General features: G+C 39.5%; 1 long non-coding RNA gene across 1 annotated transcript in view; it reads right to left on the bottom strand.

Moving 5' to 3' along the window:
• Positions 1 to 14,458, bottom strand: part of LOC135278010 (uncharacterized) — a 45,138-nt gene extending 30,680 nt beyond the window's left edge. Inside the window, exon 1 of the long non-coding RNA XR_010345531.1 lies at positions 14,349 to 14,458. This is a non-coding gene — a long non-coding RNA (uncharacterized LOC135278010). The remainder of the gene's footprint in view (positions 1 to 14,348) is intronic.
• Between the last annotated feature and the right edge of the window lie 365 nt (positions 14,459 to 14,823).

Here is a 14,823-nt window from a genome sequence, read left to right as displayed (position 1 = left end):
AACATGTGTCAACCAAAGTGCTAGTTTATTGTACATAGAATGGTAAACAAGATATAATTCCTGTCTCCAAAGACTTGTCAGTAGAGAAGAATAAGTAAAGGATTAGCATTATATGATTTTTAATAATCTATACATGCAAAATATGAGAAAATGTGTCTATAAAAATAGCACATTATTTGAATAGCTTCTATGTAGGAAAAAAACACTCAACAAGAGTGTTTTTCAGTTTTTATTATGTGAAAGTTATTTAAAAATTAAAAAACAAGTAAGATTTTAAAATGGTTGGCCAACAACAACAACAACAACAACAACAAAAAACATAAACAAGGTCTTAGGGACAAAATGTCCACAGAGTTCTTGGAAAAGCTCCAACATATTCATGGAGATCTAGAAAGTCACATGCATGTGTGAGGCTATGAGTATTTCCAGGAAAGACCTGAGACCGCCTTAATATATCCCTTTTCACTGACCCTTAGATTCTTTGAAATCAGGAAGGAAGGCTAAGTTAAAGTTGTCAACTTCCATTCAAGGCATACTCTAACATACACACATACATACACACACACACACACACACACACACACACTCACTGAGAGACCCTTGGAAAGAATAGGACACTTATTTTTTCAAAGAACTTAACCAACTTTCTGCCCAATCATTTGCTGACCACTAAGTTAACCAAGGAGAGATTTCAGCGGTTGCACATGATAAAGCTTACAGCCTTTACAGAATTAGACCAGAAAAGTTACTAAACAGTAAATAGCAACAACCAAAACAAATAGCAACAATGAAAAATGATGGTAAGGGGGAGTCTGATTTTTAGAATTGCTACATAATATTATTTTAAATGTCCAGCTTTAAGCAAAGACTTATGAGGCATACAAAGACACAGTATGGCTCATAGCACAATGAGAGAAAACGTATTCAATAGAAAGATTATGCAAGGAAGCCTAGATATTGAACTTACTAGACAAATGCTTAAAACCAGCTGTTACAAATATAGTCAAAAACTAGAAGAAACTATGTCTAAAGAATTAAAAGGGAGTATACGAATAACCAAATTGAGACTATCAATAAAGATATAAAATTTCTTTTTTTGAAAAAAAGAACCAAACAGAAATTCTAGACTTGAAAAGTACAATAACTGACATGTGAAATTCATAGGAGAGTCTCAGTAGCAGATGTAAGCTAGCAGAAGAAAGAATTAAGTAAACTTGAAGATGAATCAAGTCTGAACAAATTTTTAAATTAAGAGTCCCCAGAAACATGTGGGATATTTTTAATACGTCAACACATGTATGAGTCCCAAAAGTAAAGGAGAGAAAGAAAGGGGCACAAAGAATAATTGAAGAAATAATGGCTACCGTTACAAATTTATGAAAATATTTTATGAATCTAAGAAACTCAACAAACTTCAAGGAGGATAATCTCAAAGAAATCCACATGTAGACACACTATAGTCAAACTGTCAAAAGTATCAAAAGCTGGAAAGGAAAAAAAAAATCTTGAAAGCAACAAGAGAAAAACAACTTATTACCTACAAATAATTCCCCAATAAGTTAACTTATTTTATCATCAAAAACAACTAGAAGCAAAAGGCAGTGAGATGACATGTTCAAAGTGCTGAAAGAAAAAGACCCTTGACCAAGAATCTATATTTGACAAAACTATCCTTCAAAAATAAAGAAAAACCTAAGATATTTGCAGATAAACAAAAACTAAAAGAATTTTGTTGCTAGCAAACCTGGCCTACAAAAAAAAATAAACACTCTAGGGATTTCTTCAGGCCAAAATAAAAAAAACAGGAAACAGTAAGCTGCAGCAACATGAAGAAATAAATAGTTCCAGTGAGTACCTACATAGGTAAAAATAAAAGACGGCATAAATGTATCTTTTGTCTTTAACTCCCTTGCCCCCCATCTGATGTAATAGACTACTGCATAAAGCAATAATTACACAAGTGTACTTCTCAGCTTACAATGTATAAAGATATAATTTATATTAGAAAATAGCAAAAAGGAGGAGGGAAGGAATAGAGTTAGACTGGAGTGAAGTTTTTGTATATTATTGATATTTAGCTGATTTTATTGTGGACTAGATTTTTAAGCTAATCTGCTAATTGTAATACTAGGCACTAAGAAATAACTCAAAAAATTTGCAAAATAAATTAGAGAATTAAATAGTGCAATAGAATAATCCATCTATTTAACACAAAACAGATAGTAATAGAAAAATACAAGGGCAAGAAAAAAGATATAGGAAAGACAACAATTGGCTGTCATAAATCCTAATATATCAGTAATTATGTCAAATATAAATGAATTAACATAAAAAGGAGAGATTGGTAGAATGAATTTTTTTAAATGATACAACTAAATGCTGTCTAAAAGAGGTACACTTTAGATCCAAAAACACAAATAAGTTGAAAGCAAAATTTCTACAAAAAAAAGCATCATTTAAGCAATAACCAAATGAAGGCCAGAGTGACTATAATAATATACAACAAGAAACACAAGATACTATGCAGCCATAAAAAGATTGAGATCGTGTCCTTTGGCATGGATAGAGCTGGAGGCCATCATCCTCAGCAAACTAACACAGGAACAGAAAACCAAACACCACATGTTCTCACTTTTAAGTGGGAGCTGAAGAATGAGAACACATGGACACAGGGAGGGGAACAGTACACACTGGGGCCTGTTGGGGAAAGCATCAAAATAAATAGCTAATGCATGCTGGGCTTAATACCTAGGTGTTGGGTAGATAGGTGCAGCAAACCACTATGGCACACGTTTACCTATGTAACAAAACTGCACATCCTACACATACATCCCAGAACTTAAAATAAAATAAATTTTAATTTTAAAAAATTGTAGTAGAGACAAAGAAGGATATTTTATAATTAAAAAGTGTCAATATTCATCAATAAGATAGCACTTATAGACATATTAACAAAGTAAAATACAACACAGAATGGTAGAAAATATTTGCAAATCATATCTCCAATAAAAGTCTAATTTCCAGAATATACAAAGAATTCTCCCAATTTGCAATAAAAAGGCAAATATCCAATTTAAAAATGAGCAAAAGATTTGCATAGTCATTTTTCCAAAAAAGAAGATATGCATAGAGATAATAAACACACAGAAAGATGATCAACATCATTGGTCATTAGGGAAATGCAACTCAGAACCACAAGGATATAGCCCTTCACACACACACTAGAATGGCTAAAATCAAAAAGATAGACAAGAGCAAGTGTTGGAAAGAAGTTGGATAAATTAGAACCCTCATACATTGCTGATGTAAATGTAAAATGATGTAGATATTTTGGAAAACAGTTTGGCAAATCTTCAGTAAGTTATTTATAGAATTACTATATAACCCAGAAATTCTAATACTAGGTATATGCACACACACACACATACACACACAAAATGAAAACAAGTGTCAAACAAAAACTTCTACCAGAATGTTCATAGGAGTAATACTCATGATAGCCAAAATGTGGAAACAATACAAATTTCCAGCAATCAATGAAAAGATAAACAAAATGGGATGTATCCATGCTGTTAGCCAGGTTCCAGGGTGCAGGGGAGGCTTAGCTCACTCCCCAGTAGGCTCCAGGCTCTCGGTCTCTCACTCACCCAAGAATAGGAGAGGAGACCACGCCAGGTGCCATGCACTTCCAAGTAAATATCAGACCCCAAAGAGTTTTTGCAGAAAGTGATTTATTTAGGCAGAGAAAGAGGAAAAAGAGAGAGGAAAAGATGAGAGAGAGAAAGCTTCCAGAAAGATTGTGGAAGGGGACCCAAATATGGAATCCAAAGGGGTGTGGAAGAAGGGGACTTTTAACCTGGAAGGAATTCCCTCCTCCTCCAAATGCCCTGGCCTATGAAAGGAGTGTCTTTAAACTTCTGCTAGAGTGATTGATCTTTGATTCTTTCCCGAGCACAGGAAAATTTAAACAAAGACCTCTAATCCCCAGATGGAGAGGTGGGAGGGGCAAGGTTATGGCACTGGGAAGTTCTTGCCCTTGAAACTAGGCCCCCTCGTGGACCCAGGAAGAGAATACATTCCCTCACATGCAATGGAATATTATTCAATCATCAAAAGGAATGCAGTAGTGATATATGCAGCAACATGGATATACCTTGAAAAGATTTCACATGCTAAATGAAAGAAACCAGTCACAAAAGGCCACCTATTACATAATTGCATTGATATAAAGTGTCATCAGATATATAATACCAGTGGAGCACTATCTACTTTTGTTCTAAATAGATGAAGTAGAGTCCAAAGTAACCCAGAAAAGACCTCAAAAAAAGAGTTCAAAAACTATTGGCTAAAGAAACATAGCTGTAAAATTCTGTTATCTTGATGATCTAATGGGTTTCGTATTTCTAAGGATATTGAAGGAGAGGCTTTACTTTACCCTCAGAAGTTTAGAAACCCTTCTTACAATACAGTCCCCATGTACCAGATTCCTGAGATTCACAGGCAGAGCCTTCATAGGGCACAGCCTTGGTGCCCTGGAAGACCATCCTCTTGAACGTATGCCAAATTGTCTATGGAATGGTATTTCATATATTGTGGAAAATGCTTGAAGTATAAGCAAGGTCTTTTTTATAATAAAGTTTTTACTATAGTTTATATAGTAAAAATTCTATATATTTTCTGACTGGGAAATATTTTTTTAATTAAACTATGAACATGGCCGGGTGCGGTAGCTCACTTAGGGAGGCCGAGGTGGCAGATCACGAGGTCAGGTGATCAAGACCACTCTGGCCAACAAGGTGAAACTCCATCTTTACTAAAATACAAAAAGTTAGCCAGATATGGTGGTGCGTGCCTGTAGTCCCAGCTACTCAGGAGGCTGTGGCAGGAGAATTGGGAGGCGGAGGGTGAACCTGGGAGGCGGAGGTTGCTGTGAGCCGAGATCGCCCCACTGCACTTCAGTCTGGTGACAGAGCGAGACTGCGTCTCAAAAAAAAAAAAAAATGAACTTCTTAGCACCAACACACCAACACAGAGTTGTTGATTGAAATGTGGGAGTCATTGCCTAAAATCAGGATATCTGCGTTATAATTCTATTCGTAGGGGAGACCTGAGCCAAGGTGCTTGACCCCCTCAGACTCAGTTTTCTCTCTTGTGAAACTGAACTGTTGAGCCTGAAATTTTCTTAGATTTCTTTTACCTTCAATATTTTACATCCCTGTGAATTTGGAGAATACCTCAAATCCTTGACAATTCAGGCAGTACATCACATGATCCCAGGGTCTGAAATGAACCAGTGCACTAGGAGGAGACCATCCCCACATGACTTTTCTGTCCCTGCCGTCAGGGGTGAAAGGCCTGGCTGAGTGCGGTACATCAGGCTTTCCCCAGAAGATTCCCTTCCATCCAAGGGGATGAAGATGGAGGATACACACTTTCTGCTCCACCAACAGGGATTACAAGTCAAACAGCAGTCTCTTCCTTTAGGGCTTCTACACCTCATCAGAGATGAACAGGAAGCTGCTGAAATACACACTTTTTTATCCCCCAATACCATAGCCTCTGCCTTGATTATGCATTGGAATTAAACTCATGCCTTTTTACTCTTTGTCACCCAAGACTGGACTCCTTCAACCACCTTCCAGTCTCCAGTCCCTGTTAGCCCTTCGCTGACCCTTTTATTTTTTCTCTTCTCGCCTTTCTCCATCTCAAATTCCAGAAATCCTTGTACTGTGCCTTTTAGAACTCACCATCCATTATCTGCAAAATCCCTATATTCTTTTTTTTTTTTTTAATTTCAACTTCTATGTTAGACGTAGGTTTGTTATGTGGGTATATTGCACTCAGGTAGTGAGAATGGTATTGGATAGGTGATAGGTAGTTTCAACCCACGCCTCTCTCCTTCCCTCCTACCCCCTGTAGGCAGTGTCTATTCTTCCCATATTAACGTCCACATCTGCTCAATGTATAGCTCCCACTTCTGAGTCAGAACATGCAGGACTTAGTTTTCTGTTCCTGTGTTAATTCACTTAAATCCCCCATATTTGTAACCTCATCTGTAAATATTCATTTCACCTTTAGAACAAAAACCTGGCTTTCCCTGAAAATATTACTTCTCCTGTAATCCTTCAAAGAAATGCATGTTTTTCTTTCACCATCCTGATACAGTTTTACTCAGAGGTGGGGAGGATATTCTTCTTGTTCCTCCTTCCCACGTTTAAACCACTCCCCCTCCTTTTTCTCTGAAACACTCCAACTTTGAAGATTATGTCATAAAATAACACCACTTGTAACTCCTTATTTTTCCTGTCACTGTAGACCCTAGGTCATCACTCTACGTTTCCCAGTGATGGGAGCTCCTGGCTCCTCATCATTCTTCTCTAGAATTGAGACTCTCTCCTGATTTCATTCTTAGAAATTTTAATCTACAACAGAGATGATCCTTACAACAGCCTGATCCCTCAGTTTCTTGGTCTCCTCTCTACAACAGTCTTGTTCACCCTCTGTATGTCATCCACTCCCTCCTGTGGTGATATCTATCAATATCAGTAACTGACTGATAGTAGTCAGTTACTATCAGTAAATGAGTATATCTGTCATTATCAGTAACTACTAAACAGAATGACAGCCTCTGCTCAGACCTCAGTCTACAGCCTGAGATATACGAGAAGAGAGCTGCCCTAGTTATCAACAAGAGCCCTTACAGCAATATTTAGTAATAAATGTCCACAAACATGGAGACACTGACCAACTCTACTTCCCCCACTCGGAAAATAAAAGAGAATCTTTTTGGTTCATATAGAGAAGCCCACAGGAAGATGAACATCACGGCCTACTTGTATTATTTACACCATTCCTCTCTTAAATAAAATACATAGTCTGTCTAGTATCCATACATATTCCCCACAAGTGCTTTCGAATTAACAAACAAATATAAACAAATAAATTACCAGAAGCCACGAGATTCCCCAGAGTAAAGGACAAAAAGAAGTTACAGCCAGTGCCCCCACCTTCTTTCCATAAAGTCAACTCTACTACACTGTGATGTCAACTTATTTTTGATTTTATTTTTTTTAATTTTGAGACAGGGTCTCACTCTGTCATGTAGGCTGGAGTGCAGTGACACAATCCTGGTCTCCTTTCAAATGATCTTCCCATTTCAGCCTCCGGAGTAGCAGGAACTACAGATGCACACCACCATGCCTGGCTAATATATATATATATATATATGTATGTATGTATTTTGGTAGAGACAGGGGTCTTGCTATGTTGCCCAATCTGGTCTTGAAATCCTAAGCTCAAACGATCCTTTTGTCTCAGTCTTTTTTTTTTTTTATTGTGTTTTAGGTTTTGGGGTACATGTGAAGAACATGCAGGATTGTTGCACAGGTACATACATGGCAATGTGGTTTGCTGCCTTCCTCCCCATCACCTATATCTGGCATTTCTCCCCATGTTATCCCTCCCCAACTCCCCAGCCCCTGCTGTCCCTCCCCTAGTTCTCCCCCGCAGACCCCAGTGTGTGATGCTCCCCTCCCTGTGTCCACATGTTCTCATTGTTCAACACCGGCCTATGAGTGAGAACATGCAGTTTGATTTTCTGTTCTTGTGTCAGTTTGCTGTTGTCTCAGTCTCTTAAAGCACCAGGATTACAGGTGTGAGCCACCATGTCCAGCCCTCAACTTACTTTTTATAAACACTCTGTGTGAGAATGACTTAGTTGCTACCCTAGAGTTATGATTTTCTAGCTCAGTTTAATTTTAATTCTGAATATGTTGTTATCAAAATGCAAGGAGTTTTGTTTACACAAGCAAAAGAGTACTGTTTACTAATTACAGGCTTAATGTTAAATTGGGCCCTATTTCTCTGTAGCAGCAAAGTAATCAAACAAGAATGCTATGCCTCTATTAAGCATTTACATTAGGACTGCCTAATTACACCAGGATTTGTTTGGGTAGCACTGGCAGATGTTCTGAAAGACTGTGGGAAAGGCACCCGTGGTTTCACAGAAAGCAAATGCCCACCTGGGACCATTCTAGCATCAGTGCGGGGTACCTGAGTGCTTGTATAGAGAGAGACGTGTGCTAAGTTATAATTCCCTACAGTAGATTGTCTGAGCACCTGCAATAGATGTATTGCTTTTCCATCTGTCTCAGAAAAATATTGAAAGAATTCACAAAAAGAGCCAGGCACGGCGGCTCACGCCTGTAATCCTAGAACTTTGGGAGGCCGAGGTGGGTGAACCACCTGAGGTCAGGAGTTCGAGACCAGCCTGGCCAATGTGGTGAAACCCTGTCTCTACTAAAAATATAAAAATTAGTCAGGTGTGGTGGTGCGCACCTGTAATCTCAGCCTCTCGGCAGGCTGAGGCAGGAGAATCACTTGAAGTTGGCAGGCAGAGGTTGCAGTGAGCCAAGATCACACCATTGCACTAACCTGGGTGACAAGAGTGAAACTTCATCTCAAAAAAAAAAAAAAAAAAAAAAAGGAAAAGAGTTTATAAAGAAAGTCCAGAAAACATTGGGTTTTCTGCAATGAAGTGTTATGAAAACAAATTATTTAAATTATCATAATCAGAGTTTTAATCTTAGTTACCAAGTAATAAATCCACATAGATTTTCATTGTTCCAGGTGACAGTGTATTTTCTGACGTTTTTACACAACATAAAGGTGTAAGAATTGAGAAACTATGAGATTCTGCCTGTTTCAAGCCCTGGTGGTTCATAGTTGAGTGTGAGGCACTCTGGCAGCCATTTCTGCTTAACAAGGGACTGAACAGACCCGGGCCCTGTTTTCTGTGCTTCATCCCACACTGGCATACTTGAAGGGGTAGTTGCGGGCCAGACAAATGACAGATGGCACATTTGCACCAATCAGATTTGCCAGTGCAGGAGGTTCTCCTCTCACTGCGGTACCCAGGAAATATGCCATGGCTCCATATCCATATGGGATTGCTCCAGGAGTGAAGGCTTCAGGCACAGTTATTTGGATGAACACATTTGGCCTTAACTCTGAGTGTGGGAAATGTCGTGGTAGTTCTGAGTCATCACTGGACATTTCTTTTCTCTAGGAGATAGCCCAGAGCATTAAAACTACTTTCCACCATCAGCAGATCCTTAAATAGCCCTGAGAATCAGTTTCAGTTCCTCTCAGCTACAGTCTGAAAGCAGCCTGCCTTTCCAGGACCCCAGAGAGAGACACACCCATCTGTGTTCCCAAATCATCTATGCCCTGCAGACCTCAGTCCTATCTGTGGACCCTATATCAGCCCTGTGACTCAGGTCCAGCCCCTCTCAGCCATGTCTGAAGGCCAGCACTGCCTGCTCAGGGACCCACCCAGTGACCCAGAGTAAACCAATCCAGAAACCTGGAGGAAGCCACACCTATCCATATACCATGTATAGACCTGCCATCTGCAGATTCTGAAGTAGACCCTTATTCAGTACCAGCCCTACCAGCCATGTTTCTGGGGAAAGTCCAATCCACTCAGAACCCAGACAGGATCCATGCTTGCTTGAGCCCCTGGTAACAACCTCACCTACTTTATACCTCACTATGCACTTAGTAGAAGCTACATGACCTACCTCTAACCCTGCTCAACTGTAATCCCGGAGGAAATCTCAGAGTCAGCCTGGGGACCCAACAGAAGAAGCCCTTTATCTAGAGAAGCCAGCTACACAGACTGAAAGAAGTATTTGGTACTTGAAATGCATAGACACCAACACAAAGCTGCACAGATCGTATGATCCAGCAATCCCACTTCTGGGTATGTATCCAGACAAAATAAAATAAGCATGTTGAATTAATATCTGGTTTGAGTCCATACCTTGGCTATTGCAAATAATGCTGCACCATTTACAGTAGCCAAGGTATGGAATAAAACTAAATGTTCATGAATTTATGAATGGATGAAGAAAATGTAGAATATCACTTGACCATAAAAAGGAAGAAAATCCTGTCATTTGCAACAGCATGGATGAAACTTAGGGACTATTACGGTAAGCAGAATTCAAAAAGTCACAGGAACAAATGCTATATGGTCTCATTTATAAGTGGAAATACTGTATGATATCACTTATAAGTGGAATTTAAAAAAGTTGAACTCAAAAAAGTAGAGAGTAGAAAGGTGGTTGTCAGGGGCTCAGGGACAGGGGAAATTGAAAGATGTTGGTCAAAGGGTACAAACGTTTTGTTTTAAGATGAGTAAGTTCTGGAAATCTAACGTACAACGTGGGACCTACAGTTAACAATACTGTATTGTTTACTTCAAATTTATAAGAGTATATTTTAAGTGTTCTCACTGCATGCACGTATACACACACACACGTGCACACAAAAGGGTAACTATAGGCAGTGATGGCTACATTAATTAATTGGTTGTGACTATCACTATATATGTACGTGTATATAAAATCATCACATTATGTACCTGAATATACATAACTTTTGTCAATTAAATTTTTAAAAAACTACTTTTCACTAGAACCAAGAAATCCCAGCACCGATTTCTCCTTTAAGCCAGATTATTCCTGAAAAAAAAGAAAAAATAATTTTATACCTGAAAGAATAAAATCATCCCTTATTGGTAGCTTTTGGAAAAATCAGAATATAATCCTGCTTCTTCCAACCCACTTTACCATGTTGCTGGCTTTCTACTGCCATCCTTCTATCCTGATATATCCTGCTATATTTCTCCCCCTTCTTACCCCACGCATACACTCACCATTCCCCTGATTTTATAGAAAAGAAAAAGGACACTTTGGGAGGCCGAGGCGGGTGGATCACGAGGTCAAGAGATCAAGACCATCCTGGTCAACATGGTGAAACTCCGTCTCTACTAAAAGTACAAAAAATTAGTTGGGCACGGTGGTGAGTGCCTGCAATCCCAGCTACTCAGGAGGCTGAGGCAGGAGAATTGCCTGAACCCAGGAGGCGGAGGTTGTGGTGAGCCGAGATCGCGCCACTGCACTCCAGCCTGGGTAACAAGAGTGAAACTCCGTCTCAATAAAAAAAAAAAAAAAAAGGAAATTCTTTTAAGATTATGTTTAATCTTGGTCACCATAATATTCCCAAAATCTAGCACACTGCCAAGAAAACAATTGGTGCCTAAAAGATACTTACTGAATAAATTTTGAAAGGCGTATGTGAAATGAAAACTGAGCATAAAGAACCAGGGTAATCTATGTAACATAATGCATACCCCAAAAGAGTGAAGCCATGTTAAGAAAAATACTCTATGCGTTAGAGTGTTACAATGAGGATCCTTAATGAACCAGACCTCCCCGTGTCCACACTCTTTTGCAATGTGTGGCTGCTGTTCTTCCCATCAAAAGATAGTCTATTGCTCTACTCCCTTGAATCTGCACTGACTCAAAATTTCTTTGACCAATAGAATGTAAAATAAGGCATCCTACAAATCACAAAGCCTAGTCCTTCAAAGATTGTGCAGATTCTGTTCTTGCTCTTCTGGAAGGCTGCTACCAGTACATTCTCAAAAAGCTGAGTCTAGCCTATTGGAGGATGAGAGGCCGCACGGGGGAGAACAAAGCTGCCATGTCACCAGCCAGTACCAGCAGGCATGTGAGTCAGGGCAATCTGGCCACCAGCTCCAGTCAAGCCATTTGTGATATGCGGAAGAACCACATAGACATAAACCCACGGTATTGTGAGAAAGAGTAAACCACTGCTGCCTTGTCGGAAGGCGGTCACCCCACAATGGAGCACTGAAATACTCTATCACGTCCAAGTTACCAGTACCTCTCCTCCCACCACCAATGCCCGAAGCCCAGTGTCCCTGTGACTAGGTTGCAGCTACTTTGTTAGGTTCAGAACATTCCTCAGGCTCCCCTAACCAACCACTGTTCACAGTCCACTTGCTGTCATCCATTTCCCTAAAATTCTGTACCTATTCCTTGAACCTGGATCCTCCCACTCTGTCTAGCTCCCTCAAGCAAACCGTTCCACGATCTACCCAACCCAAATGCCCGTCAGTGATGGACTGGATAAAGAAAATGTGGCACATATACACCATGGAATACTATACAGCCATAAAAAAGGATGAGTTCAGGTCCTTTGCAGTGACATGTATAAAGATGGAAACCATCATTCTCAGCAAACTGACAGAAGAACAGAAAACCAAGCACAACATGTTCTCACTCATAAATGAGTGTTGAACAATGAGAACACATGGACTCAGGGAGGGGAACATCACACACCTGGGCTTGTTGGGGAGGTGGAGGGCTAGGAGAAGGATAGTAGGGGGCGGGGGGCTAGGGAAGGGATATCATTAGGAGAAACACCTAATGTAGATGACAGGGTGATGGATGTAGCAAACCACCATGGCACGTGTATACCTATGTAACAAACCTGCACGTTCTGCACATGTACCCCAGAACTTAAAGTATAATAAGAAAAATAAAAAGAAATTTTCCCCTATGAACCAGCCACTTAGGTCACTCTCCTGGGTTCTACAAAGTGCAGCCCATGGAGGACTGGCCCTCTTCATACACACCTATTGAACCTTTGAATTTTCCCATTGAACCTGACCAGATTCCTGGAATACGCAATGCTCAGGCCCCTGGTTCTTCAAGAAGGGGGTTCATATGAATATGTTAACTTGGCATATTTTGAAGGAAGAAAAGAAAAACGAGCTGTGGATAATGGTAATTCGCCTAGTGGAAAAGTAATTGTGAAACATTATCTTGAACACAAAGCTATCCCCTCTTTCTATGTTCCCTTAAGGACTTTGCTATTATTTGTACTAAATTCTTAATTTTTATATCTGAAAATGCTCAACAGTGATTTTTCAAAAAGCTCTTTACCAATTATGTTGTTCTTCATTATTCCAGGCGTTTATTATTCTTGATTGTTTACTTGGGTCTGTAGCGATAGTTACAAGCTGAATGCTTCTTGACCTGGGTCTAGAGTTTTCTATGGTGACATTCGGCTCTCATTAGTTTTCTAGGTATGTCGGAAAGATCATCATTTTAAGCTCTTTTTAGTACCAACTGTCATTATCTTGTTAGAATTCCAGCTGAAAATAACAAGAACCTTTTCCAGAGTCATACCACTCACCTGCTCTCCGGCCACTGCTACATAGGGTTGTCCTGCTTAAATCTTTCACAGCCATAATCACCGCACCTGCAGACTCAACAGCTGTGCCAGTGGCAGCTCAACGTGGCAGTTGGCAGAGGCAATCCCTGTTTGTCTGCTCTTCCCTGGACACTAGCTCTCTCTCCAGGCCATGACTCTTTTCAAATGTATACTTGTAAACCAAAGTAAGGATTTAGGATATGAACCAAGCACTAACCTTTCATTGAGTCTTATTCATTGACTGCCACTCTCCTGAAGAGTAATGGAGGCTGTAAGTTTTCCTAGAAAAAAATAAATGACTCACTCATTGGCAATTATCTTCCTACAGAGTTGTCTCTGTGCCAATAACAAACAAAAGGGTGTGGCTCGATATTCCACAAATCTAAGTGCACATCTCCTTTTAGTTTAAATTTTGATATTATAATATTAACTAAATAACAATTCTTATGAGGACATCTGCAGAGATAAACCACAGGGATGATTCCAGTATAAACATATTTCCTTGGCTCTAGAATTTTGGTGTTCTCTGTAACAGTATTTCTGATTATGCTCTAAATAAGGACTAGTAGGGGAAGAATGGGTGAGAGAAAACGAGAGGGGCAAGTTTCTCTCTCTCTCATAGTCCCAAGACTGGTGCAGAGGAAGATGTTATGATCTCTACCTCTCTGATGCCCATTTTTGATCAAATCTCCTGTGAAGAGGAGGCACTGGGGCAGGGCACCAGGAAAAGAGAAGTGTAAATCCCATCTAAGCAGATAGACTTGGAGCGTCTATCCCCAATACGGGGCTCCTATCTTCTAGGATTGACATTTTCTGGGATACTGTAGGTGCATGTGGTAAAGCAAATATTGAATGAGTTTTAGAGTCAGAAAGACTTGGGTCCTCATCCAGCTACTGCTACTTTCTGGCTTCTGATTTTAGGGCAGCGTTTTCATATTTACAATATTGCCTTGCAATGTGTTATGGGAATGGGAATTTTAAAATGCAAGTAAAGTGGTAAAATATGGTAGCTATTATTGGATCTGTAAATCATTTTATGAACTAATCAGTTTGCATTAAATATGATTCCCAAAACTAAAATGCATCCTGTAATGATTTCTCTATGGCTTTTTTAGCTCTCTCACGATCCTAAGATATTTTTCTAAAACACCTGCTCACCCAGCTTAGTTTATTAAAAAGACAAGTATCTAAAGCGAGCTACACCATTATGTCACCCCAGAGCTTATTCTCAATTAAAAAAAAAAAAAAAAGGTTCTTACCTCCCAACCTGTGCAGTTGGTTGTCCACGACTCTACTTTCTTGATAGAAGTGCTGCCACAGGGACCCCAGGCCTCTATAGGCAAAGTCTACAGTGATCCAGGGATGCATTAAGGAGCAGACTCTGCTCTGTGCTAAAGCTGCACACAGAGATAACTATGACCTCATAATGCTGAAGACCACTCCAGACTCTTTCTAAACTTCTAGATCTGATAAAATTACAATAGTGTTAACAACCACCACTGTGTTTTGGGCACTATGTGTCAGGCATTGCAGTAAAAGTTTTATGATCCTCATCAACTCTTGTTCTCATAAGAACCCTGTGAGATATTGCCATTCTTCTTTTGTAGACAGATAATTTAAAGTTTAGATGAGTTAAACATCCAAGGCCACAGGCTAGACAGGGTAAAGCCATCAGTAAAATCCAGGCTTTGAAGGTATTTTATTCATATTTTCCAAACTTTTTTTTCAGGAGTT

The sequence above is a fragment of the Aotus nancymaae genome, unplaced genomic scaffold (genome assembly GCF_030222135.1).
Source record: "Aotus nancymaae isolate 86718 unplaced genomic scaffold, 86718_ANA_hifiasm-v0.15.2.pri h1tg000036l, whole genome shotgun sequence".
NCBI classification, from domain to species: domain Eukaryota; kingdom Metazoa; phylum Chordata; class Mammalia; order Primates; family Aotidae; genus Aotus; species Aotus nancymaae.
This window is presented reverse-complemented; position numbering and strand designations above follow the sequence as displayed.